At 44.5% G+C, this 15,410-nt stretch overlaps 1 protein-coding gene and 1 long non-coding RNA gene across 6 annotated transcripts in view; one reads left to right on the plus strand and one right to left on the minus strand.

Moving 5' to 3' along the window:
- TCP11L2 (t-complex 11 like 2) overlaps nt 1–1,393 on the minus strand; it is a 38,576-nt gene extending 37,183 nt beyond the window's left edge. The window contains exon 1 of one of the 4 annotated variants that reach the window (XR_012039362.1): nt 1,072–1,393. The gene's annotated coding sequence lies outside the window, so the exon portion shown is untranslated. Of the gene's footprint in view, nt 1–327; nt 485–1,071 lie in introns of those variants that run through there. The other 3 variants (XM_072844252.1, XM_072844251.1, XM_072844254.1) reach the window with 3 other exon arrangements.
- LOC140642979 (uncharacterized) overlaps nt 783–15,410 on the plus strand; it is a 32,761-nt gene continuing 18,133 nt past the window's right edge. For both annotated transcript variants that reach the window (XR_012039363.1, XR_012039364.1), the window contains exon 1: nt 783–965. This is a non-coding gene — a long non-coding RNA (uncharacterized lncRNA). The remainder of the gene's footprint in view (nt 966–15,410) is intronic.

A 15,410-nucleotide genomic window follows, 5' to 3' on the forward strand; every position in this document is an offset into this window, starting at 1 on the left:
AGGTGGCAAAGAGCAGGGTCTCTGGCTGGGCTGGAGATCATGGGACCACAGGGATCTTGGGGGCTGAGGGCAGTGGGGACAAGGACAACTTGTCTGGTTTCTCAAGGTTAACGTAACAGGACAACCACCTAAGACCATTATTTGCCAAACTTCTAGTCATTTGGGTACCACTGTTCACGCCTGTTTCCACATCTCCACCCTCATCTATAACCTAATTTATCGATCACCTCTATCTCGACTAGATTTTTGCATTTAAATGCATTGATTTTAAAAGTTTTGTATCATCGTGAAATCGCTGGTCTAATGCAAGTGTCCCCCAATACTAACCAAAACGCAGAACCCTGTTCGTCCACGTGCCACCTCAAAGCAGCGCTGTTACCCCGAGTGGTGCCACCCAGAGGAGCAGTTCTGGGCCGCTCAAGCCACCCCGAGAGGTCAGGCGTTCGAGCTCGGGGCCCGACCCGCCTCGGCTCCGGGGACGCACCAGCAGGCGGTGCCCCCGTCCCTCCGGCCGCCCCTCCCTCCAGCAGCACGTTTCCTGTCAAAACAAACCCTTGGGGGAGGGGACGGCGGAGGCCGAGCCCAGTGCCCGGGAAACCCCGGCAACAAACCCAAACACACGCTTCGGGCCGCGCCCGGCGCCCCCCGCGGCCCGGCCCGCCCACCCCCGCTGGGCCGGGGGTCGCCGGCGGGAGGGGCGCCCTCTCGGGGCCCGGAGGGCGGGGAGCCGCTCGCGGCGCGGTCGCTGGCCCGAGTCCAGCAGGATGCAAACCGCGGCCGAGAGGCGCGACCCCGCCGCCTCCGGGGCCCGAAGCCCGCGGCCACCCCGACACCCGCCGCGGCCACTCGGTGCCCGCGCCCCGTTCCCACGCGGGACGGCGGTTCGAGGTCAGTCAAGGAGACGGGGGAGCAAGAAGCGGGGCTTTAACGCCCCCGGCACCGGAGTCCCACGACAGAGTTCCGAGGTGGGTGGAGGGAGGCCCCCGGGCCGCCCCGGGGCGAGGCGTCGGGCTCCACTGGCCCGGGCCGGTCACCTCGGAGCCGGCGACCCCCTCCCCGATGGATACGCACCGGGTCCGGCGCGGAGGCAGGCGGAGGACACAGGCGACTAGAGTGAGGCCGGGTCGGGGGTCCTCGGGGGTCCCCTCACGAGCACCGCGCAGCACCTCGAAAACTCACCGGCCCAACAACCCCCAGCCTCCCAGCAACCCCCCCGCCGGGCCCCACGCGGTATTTAAAGGGCCGGGAGGGACTCCGAGGAGGCAGCCACGGCGTAGCCGCGGGACCGGCGGGCGGGGGGAGGCGGCCCGCGGGACGGGAGAAATCCGGGTCACCCTCGGCTCCGACAGCAGCGCTCTGGCAGATTTGACCTACTGCAGAGCAGCTGTCCTCATGTGCGGGTGGAAGACGCCGGGGAGAGCTCGGATTGACGGCGTCCTGCATGCGAGGGGAAGCCGTCCCCCCCGCAGGCTTCGAGTGGTGCGGTCCGGGGCCTGCTAGGGGCGGGGAGGAAAGTGTTTACGGAACTGGAGCGGCCGTGCGGCTGGAGCGCCCGGCGATGGAGGCGGGGCTGTCGGGGCTGGGGGGCGGAGCCGAGCCTGGGCGGCCAGGGGGCGGGGCGGGGCGGCCAGGGGGCGGGGCGGGGCGGCCAGGGGGCGGGGCCGGGCGGCCAGGGGGCGGGGCCGGGCTGCGCGCGAATCCGCTGGTGGCCGCGCTCGCGGAGCTCGGGGCTGGCGTGAGCGTGCGGGGCGCCCCGGCGTGGGTGGTGTACACACTCCGGGGCTGCGGGTGGAACTTCTGCTCCCCGAGCACCCCTCATCTAGGCGGGGCGATCCAAATTGGGTGCCCAACATCACCGCGTCCGCACAGACACTCACAGCCCAACATGCAGGAGGGCAGGTGCGTTCCCACGCGCGTCAGCAACCGACCTGGTCACCCACGTTTGTGTCTGCGCCTCCACGTAAACACCGGCCCAGATTTGCATATGCCTGGACTGAAAGATTAGCTCCTGGGAGTCGCACCCACACAGGCTCTCTGAAGGCGTCGACTTCAAACATGGTGTGCATGCAAAAGATAACACATCTCACTTCCTCTAGAGTTCTTGGCAGCACCTCTCTCCTGGAGAAGTGTCGACAGTGGTTAATGTAAATAAGCAGTCCCAGGGCGGGTTCTGTTCAGCTCTTGTGGGCGTGCTTCAGGATGTACAGAAACACCATTCCCCTCAACCGCACACATAAAAACCACTATATTTTCTGTACACTGGCATTATTTGGGGGAAAGTTTCATGCAGGACTGTAAGTGGATTTTGTACAGGCTGAAGTATTTCTATTTCGTGCTGAAATCATGTCTGAATTGTGGAGGCAAAATTGGTTCTAGAAAAAAAAAAAAAAAAAAAAAAAAAAAACCAGGCAGGCAACATTTTAAAGGAGAATAGAAAGCCAGTTATCCTGGATGAAATAATTTGGTATTGCAACATGGACTTGTTTTGGGTTCAGCCCTGGCTCTGACATTAATGACCCATCGGATCTTGGTTGATGGATAACAGTGATAACTATCTCATTGGGTAAGGTGAGGATGGAATGAGATAAATCATCTGAAGTGCTTAGAGCTATACACAGTAAACACTAGTCAGGGTTAGTTATTGAAACTATTAGGCAAATCACTCTGAACAAACATGCCTGGTGATCTCTATAAATTTGTATTTATGTCTCCTTATGCCCTCTATCCTCCTTTCTAAAAAGTACAACTTGATACAAACAAAGAGATTAAGGATAAACTGCTGTTGCCACCCATAGGTTCTTTCCTTGTTTATATTATTTATTGGAATCAGCACTCAGGGTAACAGAAGCCTCCAATTTCAATTCTTGCCAAATAACAACCACCACTCAACAACTGCTGTCACCACCCTAAAAACTCCACAACAGAAAGATTAACCAAAAATATCCCCCCCCCAACTTTTAGACATTGTGACAATGACACATTGCAGCTTTGCTTCTTTTTTGTTAGCTTTATAGGCACTTGTTAAGTATTGTTTTTGTGTTATTACATAACTTGGAACAGGTGAGCATGAGTCAGGAAAGTTATCCAGTCTACCTGAATGACCAGTGGCCTGACCCTAGGCATGGCACTTATTTCAAAGCTCAAATATGTATCTCTCAAAGCCACAATGAAGCAATTTTTTTTTTCAAATCAGATGATTCAAGTTTCAGCATGTGCTGGGGTGAGAACCTTAAGGTGGAAGAGGTGGGATAACATCAGAGACCCAAGCTGGGGAGAGAAAATAACCCTGGAAACACAATCTACTCTTACTTTGACATTAAATTAACTTGCTATCTGGAAACCTTTTGGTCAATTACCTGACCAACCACCCTCAGTCTGGCTTGTATATATAAAAGCCACTTTGAAAAAATATAGTACCATAAAATATTAGGCAATTCCCTTAAAAACGAGCCTTGAATCACGTTCTTGCTCAGAGAGCTCAAGCAGTCATAGAATAAAATCCTCCTTGCTCAAATATGTTGACAACCTTCTGGAAAAAAAAAATGTCTAAAAGGCGATCTCTTTGGTAAGTAAGCTTCTAAAAATTATTTTCACACCGAATTTTTCTAACTTGGCTCTTTGAACCACTTAGAAAATTCAGAGTAATGCAGTTTGTTTGCCACCTATAAATTACATAATAGTCTAAATTTATTCTACTGCCTTTGGCACATACATGACTTAAGGGCTGATCAAAATTATTGCTAGCTGAAGAAATAGAAATACTTATTTTCTCTTTACACATTTTAAATCTGAGTTTTAAATTGTAATGAGTCCTTGAAAAAAAATCAGAAGATCCGCAAATGTAATTTTAATATGAATTTGCAACTTCTTAACTTTCTTAACATTTAACTTCAATAGTGGAGTTGCAACTTGTACTGATTTAGCATAATGTAAATTCAATTGTATATACTCAGATGGGACAGGGTGCAGGGAGCACAACAGAATAATTTAAAGACTGGCAGTGATTTTGCCCCCAGCTCTCTCTATGGGAGTTGTGAGGTTTCTCTTCCTGAGTTGATCTCAGTTCTCAGACTTCTCATTTTGCCTCAAGCTTCTTACCCAGGGCTGGCTTCATGGGTGTGCATGAGGCCCTACACTTGGAAGAGCCATACCCTCAGTTTAAGGCTCTGCTGCTACCATCTTGAAATTCGTCATAATTTTTCAATAAAGAGCCCAATTTTTATTTTGCACTGGATCTTGAAAATTATGTAGCTGGTCCTGATCTCTCCACAAAGCACATCAGTCTAGAGTTTAAAGGTACTTATTTTCCCTTCACCTGTTCAAATCACTTATTTTATCTAGTGCTTTGTTGAAGAATCATATCTCTGTCAGGGCACCTGGGTGGCTCAGTTGGTTAAGCGTCTGCCCTTGGCTCAGGTCGTAATCCTGGAGTACCAGGATCAGGCCTCACATTGGGCTCCCTGCTCAGCGGGGAGTCTGCTTCTCCCTCTTCCCCTCCCTCGCCCCTCTCTTGTTCTCTCTCTCTCTCTCTCCCTCTCTCTCTTTCCCTCCCTCCCTCTCAAATAAATAAATAAAATCTTAAAAAGAAAAAAAAAAAAAACGTGTGTTTCCATGTCATAGGCAAAAACAAAACAAACCAAAACAAAACTGGGTCTATCTCACATCTTATGACCCATCAAAGGACCTTCCAAAGATAATTTTAACTGCATGTGATTTTGGCCTTATGTTCTCCCTTTGGAAACTAATCCCTCACATAAGATAATGACTTCACTGTAGTAGAAACATTGATACATGGAATATCACCTTTTTTTTTATCTCTAGGGGCTAGGAAGGCCAAAAAAGCAGTAAGGGTTGGGGGGAAAGACAATAGAAAGTAGGAGGTAGGGGGGCACCTGGGTGGCTCAGTGGTTGAGCATCTGCCTTTGGCTCAGGGCTTGATCCCAGGGTCCTGGGATTTAGTCCTGCATTGGGCTCCCTGCAGGAAGCCTGCTTCTCCTTCTGCCTGTGTCTCTCTGCCTCTCTCTGTGTGTCTCTCATGAATAAATAAATAAAATATTAAAAAAAGAAAGAAGGAGAAGGTAGAAAAAAAATTAAGCTAAAACAAGCTAGGTAATTGGTAACTAAATGTTCAAAATTTGACCTACCTTCTCATCAGCTTTTGTCATTCTTTTCTTTTGGTCTTGAAGACAAAGGAGATTTAGATCATTGACCAGTTTTGACCATTTATCAAAATGTTGAGGCTTGATCAAGTTTCCAAAGCACTAGACCCAGTTTTCCCCCTGCCTTCTCTGAACTGAATTAGCATAAAATTGGAGGTGACTTCTCATTGCAGTTGCCTGTACCTTCACATCTAGATACAGACCCAGACCCTCTTTCCTCACATGCTAAAGGGAAAAATGTTTTTAGAATCCACCCATCCCTTTCACCGTCCATGGGCCCCCTCCACTTACCTGGAAACCACTGTTGTTCCCTGGAAAGCAAAGAGAGTGCGGACCAGGAGTGCAGGCAAGGCTGGGCAGGAAGTGGGAGGGGCCAAGGAGACGTGATGCTCTAAAGTGCACTATGAGAAACCAAAGAGGTGTTGGCACAGAGCCCTGGCCAGACAGTCACTCTCTCTACCCGACCTCTGGGGCCAGCAGGTGGTCATTTTCTAAATACCTGCCTAGTCCGTCCAACCACGGATGAACATTTATGCCCTCACTTTAAAAATCCATTGCAATATCCAGTGGAGTACAGGAAGAAATAAAGGAAAGTTTTAAGAAATGTGACTTTTCAGATAGGCTGTTTAACACAAAAATATGAGTTACAGAACAATGATTGTTGGGTGATACCGTGTCTGCTTAAGGGAGAGCTTGATGAGAGAGCATATGTGTGTGTGCTCTGTGTTTATAAAATGTATAGAAATGGACTAAAAAGTTACCCTCCAAACTCTTTAAGAGGTAGAGTGGGAGATGTTCCTGATTTATTCTATATATATACTAATGGCCTATTCCTTTTACAGGGAGAATGTATTTCAATTTCATTATTCGTATATTACTCTGTAACTCACACTGCCGTACAATGGAGCACTCTCATGATTGTTTGTCCTCTTAAATATACCTTAGTGGTAGTGGGCTATTAACACTGCACGGTAAATAGCTTTCCCATCTTCTTTTTATTCATATTTTTAAAAGTCATGGTAATCAATGGAACTTTTCATATAAACCATAGAAAGGAATCGATTTGCAAAAGGTCCATCACTACAGTATGTCAAAATTATTTCTGCTGGAAAAGTAAAAATTATTACTTTTTTAGGTTGTTTCCTTCAAGTCCAACTCTTAGACAACATAGGTGCCTGGAGTTTACTTTCATTTAAAATACATGTTGTGCCCCAACATACCACCACTAAGGGTTTCCTTCTTTTGGTAATAAATGGGACAGGAATTCTTTCTCAAAATGGTATGAGTCTTGAATAATTTTATTACCTTTGGAGGATGAAAAGTTGAGAGCCCCGAACAGTCAGAACAAAGCTACAGTCTGTACAGTAGCTTTGACCCGAGTTGCTGTGTGTTCTAGTGGAAGGTATTATATGAGGGCACTGAGGTTTATGACTGACCAAAGTGATATTCAGTGACTCATTGAACTGGCAGGTCAAGAATAGAAACCAGAACTCATTTGATGGCTACTCTACAAATGCACGCGCACATGCACACACTCATACATGCTCGCGGTGTCACATGCAACGTATCACCCATTAGTAGCATAATTATCTAATTTCCATAACAATCTGTCAACAAGCATACCAGCACTATATCAACTAAGCACTCATGGTATTTATAAGCACATTCCATTACATTACTCTGGAAGGGTGCTTGTGTCTTCCAGGAAGTGAGGAGAATGGATTGCTGCCAGCTCTCCTAAAATAGGAAGCCGTTTATGTTTTTCTCTCATATATATATGAAGCAGTCAGAGAAAGGGGAAAAAAAGCAAATTCTGCTGCAAGAAAATCTGGAGTAAAGAACAGTTACAAAGCATTTCTGGCCAATTCCCTGAGACGCATGCTTGGCCGTGACATTGTTTATGTTACAAGTGCACCTGCATGTACATACTCAGCAAATCCTGAACAGCTGAATACAACAGAATTGTGCACACGTGAATATTAATGCTCAAACTGAAGTCTTCATTTAAACGGTGGCTACTGTGGTTATATTTCTAAGTTAAAACTTTTTAAAAATTTACAAGTTTATGTAGATCAAAACTCTCTTTTATAAAAAAAAATTATTTATTTATTCATGAGAGACACTCAGAGAGGGGCAGAGACACAGAGGGAGAAGCAGGCTCCCTGCAGGGAGCCTGATGTGGGACTCGATCCCAGGACCCCAGGATCACACCCTGAGCCAAAGGCAGACGCACCCAACCGCTGAGCCACCCAGGTGTCCCAAGATCAAAACTTTCAAAGAGCAAATCAATTAACATACATATATAAAAAGCAAATGTAGAATGGTAGAAGGTGTGCTTTGGATTCAGGCAGACCAGAGGGCTTATAGCCATGTCCTAGCACTCGTTATACAAATGCCTTTATCTTCACAGGTGTAAAATGGGGATGATGACATTGTGGGGGCCATTTGTCATTTTGGTGGCCCAGCTTCTCAAATGGTAGTCCAAATGGCAGATCATCCCTGTGGAATGGTCTTAGGTATAGGTGACTTCCTTCAGTTCTTTCCCAAGCCTAGTTTTTCAGCCGTCATCTAAATTCCATGAACTACCCCAGAGCACTTGGTATGTCTATTCAAAGTAGGTGTCTATTATTTGCCACTAGGCTTCTTTACTAGAACAAATACCCCTCCCCAACTAGTTTATTGGAGAATTAAAAGAGATACTATGTATAAGGAGTTGAGTGGAGTACCAGGTACATTGTATGGACCAATAAATCACAGTTATTGTACTCTTGTTATTTACTGACATAATCTTTACAGTGTCAATTGGTGCTGAGCAACTTAAATGTCTGTGACATGTGATAATTTAATATGATGCCAAGGCACAAACAAATCTGATCCATCAAGTTGGTGGTACAGGAGCCATTTACTTAGCTAATGAGTGAGCCTAACAGATCGCCCAATATTTATATATTAATGTGAATATTGCTATTCTCTACTCATCAGACCAGTCAGTCAAGATCCATTCAGAAAAATAATAGGCTGTTCCACTTAGTTCAATTGAGAGAATCCAATAGGCAAAGACATTATACCCAGGAAGAGCTCTTACAGGATGGCCAAACAACCCAGATTATAGAATCAGTGGGAAGCTACTTCTTTCCCTAGAGCTGAAGGAACAAAGGGACAAAAGCAGAGCCTGAGAGTCAGGACTGTCCAGTAGGAGGTGAAGAGATGAACGTAGAACCCCTGGGGAGATAAGCCACCACTGGAGAAGTTTGCTCAACGTGTGGCGTGGCAGTTGTGGGTTGAGGGGAGGAACAGAAGGGACAGGAGTGGTGGCTTCTCCCTTCTTCCCATCCTCCTGTCTCCCTCCAGGGCCACCCATTAACCAAACCCAGCCTGAAGCCAGTTCAAAAGGGAAGCTGGGAAATGTAATATCCAGAGTTCAGTCCTCCCTGAAGATATAGCAGGGCAGGGGAAGGGAAGAGAAAGGGTGTCTGACAACAAACACAAGCGGAGAAGGAGCTAGACAACAAATATGTTAAATTTCATTAAGGGTAAGAAGGGATTGTTTATATTTTTAAAAGTTATGTCTGATGGCATTTTATCAGGAGAACTACATTCTAGATTGGTATTTGCTGATGGGGCACTCAAGAAATAGCCCAGGATTCAATTTCATAAAGCTACATTTTAGTGGGAGAGCTGTTATCATACCTAGTGGAGTCTTGCATGTGTGAGTCACTCAGCAAATGCTTATTTTATAAACAATTCTATAAATGAGGGATGCCTAGGTGGCTCAGTGGATGAGCGTCTGCCTTTGGCTCAGGGCATGATCCCGGGGTCCTGGGATCAAGTCTTGCATCAGGGGAGCCTGCTTCTCCCTCTGCCTGTGTCTCTGCCTCTCTCTGTGTGTCTCTCATAAATAAATAAATAAATAAATAAATAAATAAAATCTTTAAAAAAATTTTTTTAATTCTTCTTTTTTTTTTTTTTAATTTATGATAGGCACACAGTGAGAGAGAGAGAGAGAGAGAGGCAGAGACACAGGCAGAGGGAGAAGCAGGCTCCATGCACCGGGAGCCCGACGTGGGATTCGATCCCGGGTCTCCAGGATCATGCCCTGGGCCAAAGGCAGGCGCTAAACCGCTGCGCCACCCAGGGATCCCCAAAATTTTTTAATTCTATAAATGAATAAAGACTATATTGGTTGAAACACCTCACCCCATCACCATTGTGAATATTGCTACTGATAAGAATGAAAGGTGAAAATAAGGACCATCACTGATATTTTAATTTAAGAGAAGGATGAAAGAGCCAATAAAAAGTGTGCTAGAATTGGAATCTGGTTCTCCACTTTTACATGTTCGATTTAATTTTTTACACTTTTTTATTTTTTTATTTTTTTATTTTTTTTTATTTATTTATGATAGTCACAGAGAGAGAGAGAGAGAGAGAGAGAGAGAGGCAGAGACACAGGCAGAGGGAGAAGCAGGCTCCATGCACTGGGAGCCTGATGTGGGATTCGATCCCGGGTCTCCAGGATTGCGCCCTGGGCCAAAGGCAGGCGCCAAACCACTGCGCCACCCAGGGATCCCTCGATTTAATTTTTTAAAATGTATTTGAGAGAGCATGTGCAGTGGGGGGCGGGAGCAGCAGAGGGAAAGAGGGAGACAGTCTTAAGTAGACTCAGTGCTGAGTGCAGCGCCTGACTCAAGGCTCAACTTCACAATCCTGAGATCATGACCTGAGTCTGAAATCAAGAGCCAGACACTTAACCAACTGAGCCACCTAGGCGCCCCATTTTTAATTTAATTTTAAGAAATACTTATTGTGGGCTTATTATGTGGTGGATACCAACAGATGCAAGGAAAATATCAATGATCAAGAAACCATGATTTTTACCCTTGTGGAACTCACAGTCTAGTGAGAAGATAGGCAAATAAGTGGGCTATTTTACTACTATATGACAAATGCTATGGTGGCTAGCAGCACAGACACAGAGTCAAACAGGCAGATCAAGTTTCTAATGCCCGCTTTGTCATGAGCTGAGTGTTTGGGGGTTAAGCTAAACTTCAGTTTCATCTGGAAAATGGGTGAGTAGTAATACCTTCTTAATATCACACGCATGAGAAAATATATGTGCCTGACACAGCTGGTGCTCAGTAAAGCTTAACAATTGTTTTATCATTATTATTAGTTAATAATAATAATGTATACTGTATTATATTAAGAAAAATTTCCCCAAAACTTGGGTATTCATCCAAACATGGTCCAAAAACTTGGAAATAGGCAAAAAAGATTACCGGATGTCTTTTCAGTGTAGTGCTGTGTAGTGTGCCATACGGCAGCAGACCCATTCAAGGATTAAATAATTCACTAAGACTCTGTACCTTTGTTGGACTTCCTATTTACTATTGGTTCAGATATTTTACAGTTTTGGAAAGGTAGATGTTAATTTATTGAAAACTTATAATACCACAGATGCTTCTTGTCTATTACCAATACAAATGAAATGAAATTCTGTTCTGCAGGGAAGATAACCCCACAGGTTACTGTTTGTTGACCTATAAGATATTAGCCACTTTTGTAACTAACCCGGTCATCTTATTCTAAGATTTAAAAAAAATGCTTTTGTGTTGGGCTGTATAAACCTCCGTTGCTCAAATGCTCCTTAAACTGGTTTTATCATTTTCCTGGCTACCCTTTTAATTGATAAAATGAGTACTTTTTAAAACCTGTGTTGGTGTTCTTTTATAGAGTCATGTTTTCACTTATTGAAAAATATCCCTTCACTAATAGAGGTCAATCCAAGCTGTAGCGGAGGAACACACAATGCAGACCCTGAGGACCAGGTAGTGTTTCCCAGAGAGAGTGGCATCTAAGGAGAGACAGGGATAAAAAGTTAACTCAATTGATTAGATGCAAGCTTATCGATACAGTATTTGGGTTAAATTTATTGTAGAAAACTGTGGTTGAAGTTAGCCTAACTGACATGGGAGAAACTTGGCACTGTTTAGCCAAAAATCTGGGTTGACTTAAACTGTTTCAGTGCTGTTTTTACATTTTTCAAAAATAGCAGTAAATTGCTCACTTGGGTACCCCATGCAGACTGGGAGGTTCATGATTTCTGCTATATGAGGTGAGAAGTTCACTACATTTTCTAGATCTAGGCAGACAGTGCTAAGAGATTTCCTCGGGGGCCCAGAACTAAAAAAGTAAGCTTGGGGTAGAGGGCATTGCAATGAGCGGGCTTCAGCCCACAGATATATTGTCAGAATTTGCATGCCACAGACCCTGGGTGTTATCTGTGGCCTACTTCATTCATTTGAATGGTTCACGGGCCCTAGGCATTTATGCTACCTCCATGAAGAAAACAAGGGCCTTTAGCAACATTTTCACCAGAGAATTCTGCTAAGCACCACTAGATAGAAAATCAGACTTCAGGCAAGCTTTGAAAGCATGTATCAATCACACATGCCCTGTAACAATTTTATTACATGAAAGTCATTCATTTCAGGCCATGAGTTCCTTGGGTTTAAGGACCATGTCCAATTCATCTTCACAACAAGCAGTTTGATTGTGCAGGTGCTCAACTAGGATGCTCATCCCACGTTGCCTGACTGAACTGCCTGGAGTTTGAGGTATTCTTTTCCATTAACAGGAAAGGTCGTGCCCAAATTCAAGCACCTTGGGTCAAGCTGGGCTGCTAGTGTTCTTTGGTGTTCCTCTCAACAGCCACGTCTAACTCACAGGCTGCCTGGTAGCCATGGCTGGAAGCACCGTGTTTCTTCTGGGCATGGTCATTGCCAGGCTGTGCCCTCATCCAAGTGTACCTCTCTGCAGATGCCAAGAGAACCGGAGGTACTTCTGCTACGCACTGAAGCCCACAGTGAGCAATGCTGATATATGCCCCAAACCCACTGTCAGACAACAATTGTGTCTTTACATTACTCTATACTCTTTTACACAGCACCCATCACTGTGTAATGTGTATGCAGCACGTGCATGCACTCAGTGCTGTGCAGACCAATCAATAAGATGACCTTACAGGCAGAACTAAATATTGGTTGGGAGGGCATAAAGCTAGTTGACAAGACCTCAGTGATTAGGAGAAAAAAATTAACTCTGATGAACTTTAAATAGAACAGTTCTTTTCTTCTTTTTGCTTTGCTTGAAAGCCAGGAAATATTCAAGTTAATCAGAGGGATCAGAGAGCTAATTGTGAAATTGAAGAAGGAAGCATATTCCATTATGTCTGTTTAAATTGGAAACAGATCTGGTTGTCCTGTTCAGAAGAACAGATGCTATGTAAGAGCTGAATGTAGAGGTTCTTGAGGAAAATCTAGATAGGTTTTCTGGAGCAAGGATAAGCTGAAACAAATTCTAGGCAAACCAAGAAAGATTAAGGATCAGTTAGGACTCCTCAGGGCTTTGTGAAAACCCGTGTTTGATAAAGCAGTGTTTCAAAGAATTATAGCTATTTATAAAGATACATAACAATCTAAATATTTCCTTTGGGGGATAGTAGCAGGGATGGCAGAAATTAGCATAAAATAGGGTAGATTTATTAAAATAAACCTATATTTGAAATGTAGTCTTATCATCTATCAGTTATATGATTTTAGGCTGGCTGCATAATCTTTTAGAGTTTGAGCTATCCCATCTATAAAATGGAAGTAATAATGCCTAATCACTTGAAATCCTGCAAAAAAAAAATGAAATGTAGGTAATATGAATATCTGTCAGAAGGGCGTCTAGGTGGCTCAGTCAGTTAAGCATCCAACTCTTGATCTCAGCCCAGGGTCTTGATCTCAGGGTCGTGAGTTTAAGCCCCATATTGGGCTCCATGTGGGGCATGAAGCCTACTTTAAAGACATTAGCAGGTAAAACAATACTTTCATCATTTCAGGTGCCTGGGTGTCTTAGTTGGTTAAGTGTCCAACTCTCAATTTCAGCTCAGGTCTTGATCTCACAGCCCTGAGAGACCTGATCTCAGGGCTGTGAGATCAAGACCCTCACTGGGCTCTACACTGGGCGTGGAGCCTACTGAAGGAAAAAAAAAGAACGTATGTCAGAGACTAATGAGCCATGCATATCCATTTTATTTTCTTTTTCTCTCAGTGCACAGCCTCCCTCGTGGTTAGGTATTGACATATGACTGAGTTCTGGCCAAAAGAATAGAGGAGAGTAATGAGTACACTTCCCAGACTGGCTCTTAAACACCACTCTCCCCATCCATGACTTGTGTGCAGACAATGTGGAAGGCCTTGGAAGAGAGAATCACAAGATAGAAGGAACCCAGGTCCCTGGCTGCCTTCTGATTAGAAATAGTCACTTGGACTTTGTGAGAGTGAAATGCAGGCTGTTATTTAGATTTGGAACAGTTGGCTTTAACTTCATTTATTTTGTAAAAATATAAAATAATTTGTAAACATATTTCAAAACTACCACAAATCCCATTTATGCTCTAGGGACACTAAACCACCCATTGGTCCCTGAATTTGTGGCCATGCTTCTACACACTACCCTTTTCTTGCAGTGCATTGATACCACAAATTTACCTCCCAAATTTCTACTCACCATTTAAGATTCAGCTTAGATGCCATATGCATTATGACCTTTTACAGCCCCACGTTTAGAAGTAATGACAGGACCTTCTCTGTCCTGCCCATGGGCCTCTGTTTCAATTTCTCCTAGGTGACCTGAATACATATTTGTTGGTGGATAAACAGAGCAGAATAATAAAATCTCAGGTGTGAAAGTGACCTTAAGTGTTACTTAGAGCATCCTTTTTGAGTTTGTTTCTAATCATGTTCTTTTGTCCTCTGAATTTTCACTGTCTTGAAAATGGGAACCAGGTTTGATTTACCTCTATAACGATTCCCCACTCCACCCTTCCACTACCAGCTCTTCCAGCAGTGCTCTGGCTACAGCAGGCTTTCAAGGGAGGTTAGCAAAATGAACCAGCCTGCCTTCCTCAACACACACACACACACACACACACACACACACACACCCTCTGCATATGTTGGTAATATGCTGCTTTTCTATTAGCCAGGTAATATATGGTTTGAGGCAGGTTGGAGCAGTTGGAACAGATATCTCTAAATGCTGAAAGAGCATGAGATGCTCTTAATTCACCAGATACCATCAATCAGAATTAATGGTCTTTATCATGGCTACTGTCCAGCTAACAGCCACATTCCTGGAGAAGATCAATGCTGTTGTTCCAAACAGACAGGGTCACCCTTCTGCCCATCCTTTCAAACTCCTACTTCCCTTTCTCTTCTTCAAAAGCAAACTTTCTGGGCCACAGCAAATGGATTAACCAAGATCATTCTACTTATAGTAAGCATCAGAGCTCAAACAACTCACTGTTGAGCAGCTTTAATTTACAAACAAATTATGTTCCAAAAATTTTCAGTGGATATTTTGCAAGAGTGCCTAGTTGCACATATGGAACTCAAAGTTCCTTAGGTGACTCACAAAACACTGTTCAAGCAATGTCTTCAACATGCCAAATCTTTATAATGAAGATACAATGCCAGCAATTGAATATAATTGAAAAAAAAAGTGAATATAGTTTTTGAAACAACTTCTCCAGCATGCTGATGCTTGAAGGAAAAGCTAATTTAAGGAAGGAAAAATGAAGAAGTAGTAGCAGATTTTCGGGGTGCATTTACTAAAGACTTCTTGACCCTTCCCATGACTTTGAAGATTGATTTACCTGGTTCATTTTTATACCTAACTCTGATTGCCAACTCTGCACTTTTTTTTTTTTTAAAGGTATAGCCCTAGAATTCCAGCCCTCACAGACTTGGGAGTGGAAAATAATGTTACATTTCCTTTTTGTATTTAAATTGTGACCCCATGGACACCTACCAACCATGCTGCTACAAATGAATCTCCTTTAAAGCATCTCCCCAGTTGTTCCTGAGCAGTGACAGGTGCCTCTGAGCTTACAAACACTGCACAGCATTAGCCCTGCTTGCCTCTCCTACTGAGATTCCCAAGTGTCCACATCCACTGCTTGCAGAGATGGTTGGACCCCTCTGCCTGTAAGCCATAGGATAGCCGAGGTCCATACCAAACAGACAACCTCTGCATGTTTCCAAAACTTCCAAACCTTTCACTGGGCTCCATGATGAGGTAGAAGCCAACCCCCTTCCCTGACCTTGTACACACTCTTGGTTGCTCGTGCTTGGGGCCTCACGAGGCTTTTTTTTTTTTTTTTTATCAGTTCCAGCATAGCTTGGTCTCCAGGAGACAGCTTTG

This window comes from Canis lupus, chromosome 11, assembly GCF_048164855.1.
Source record: "Canis lupus baileyi chromosome 11, mCanLup2.hap1, whole genome shotgun sequence".
In the NCBI taxonomy this organism is placed as follows: Eukaryota; Metazoa; Chordata; class Mammalia; order Carnivora; family Canidae; genus Canis; species Canis lupus.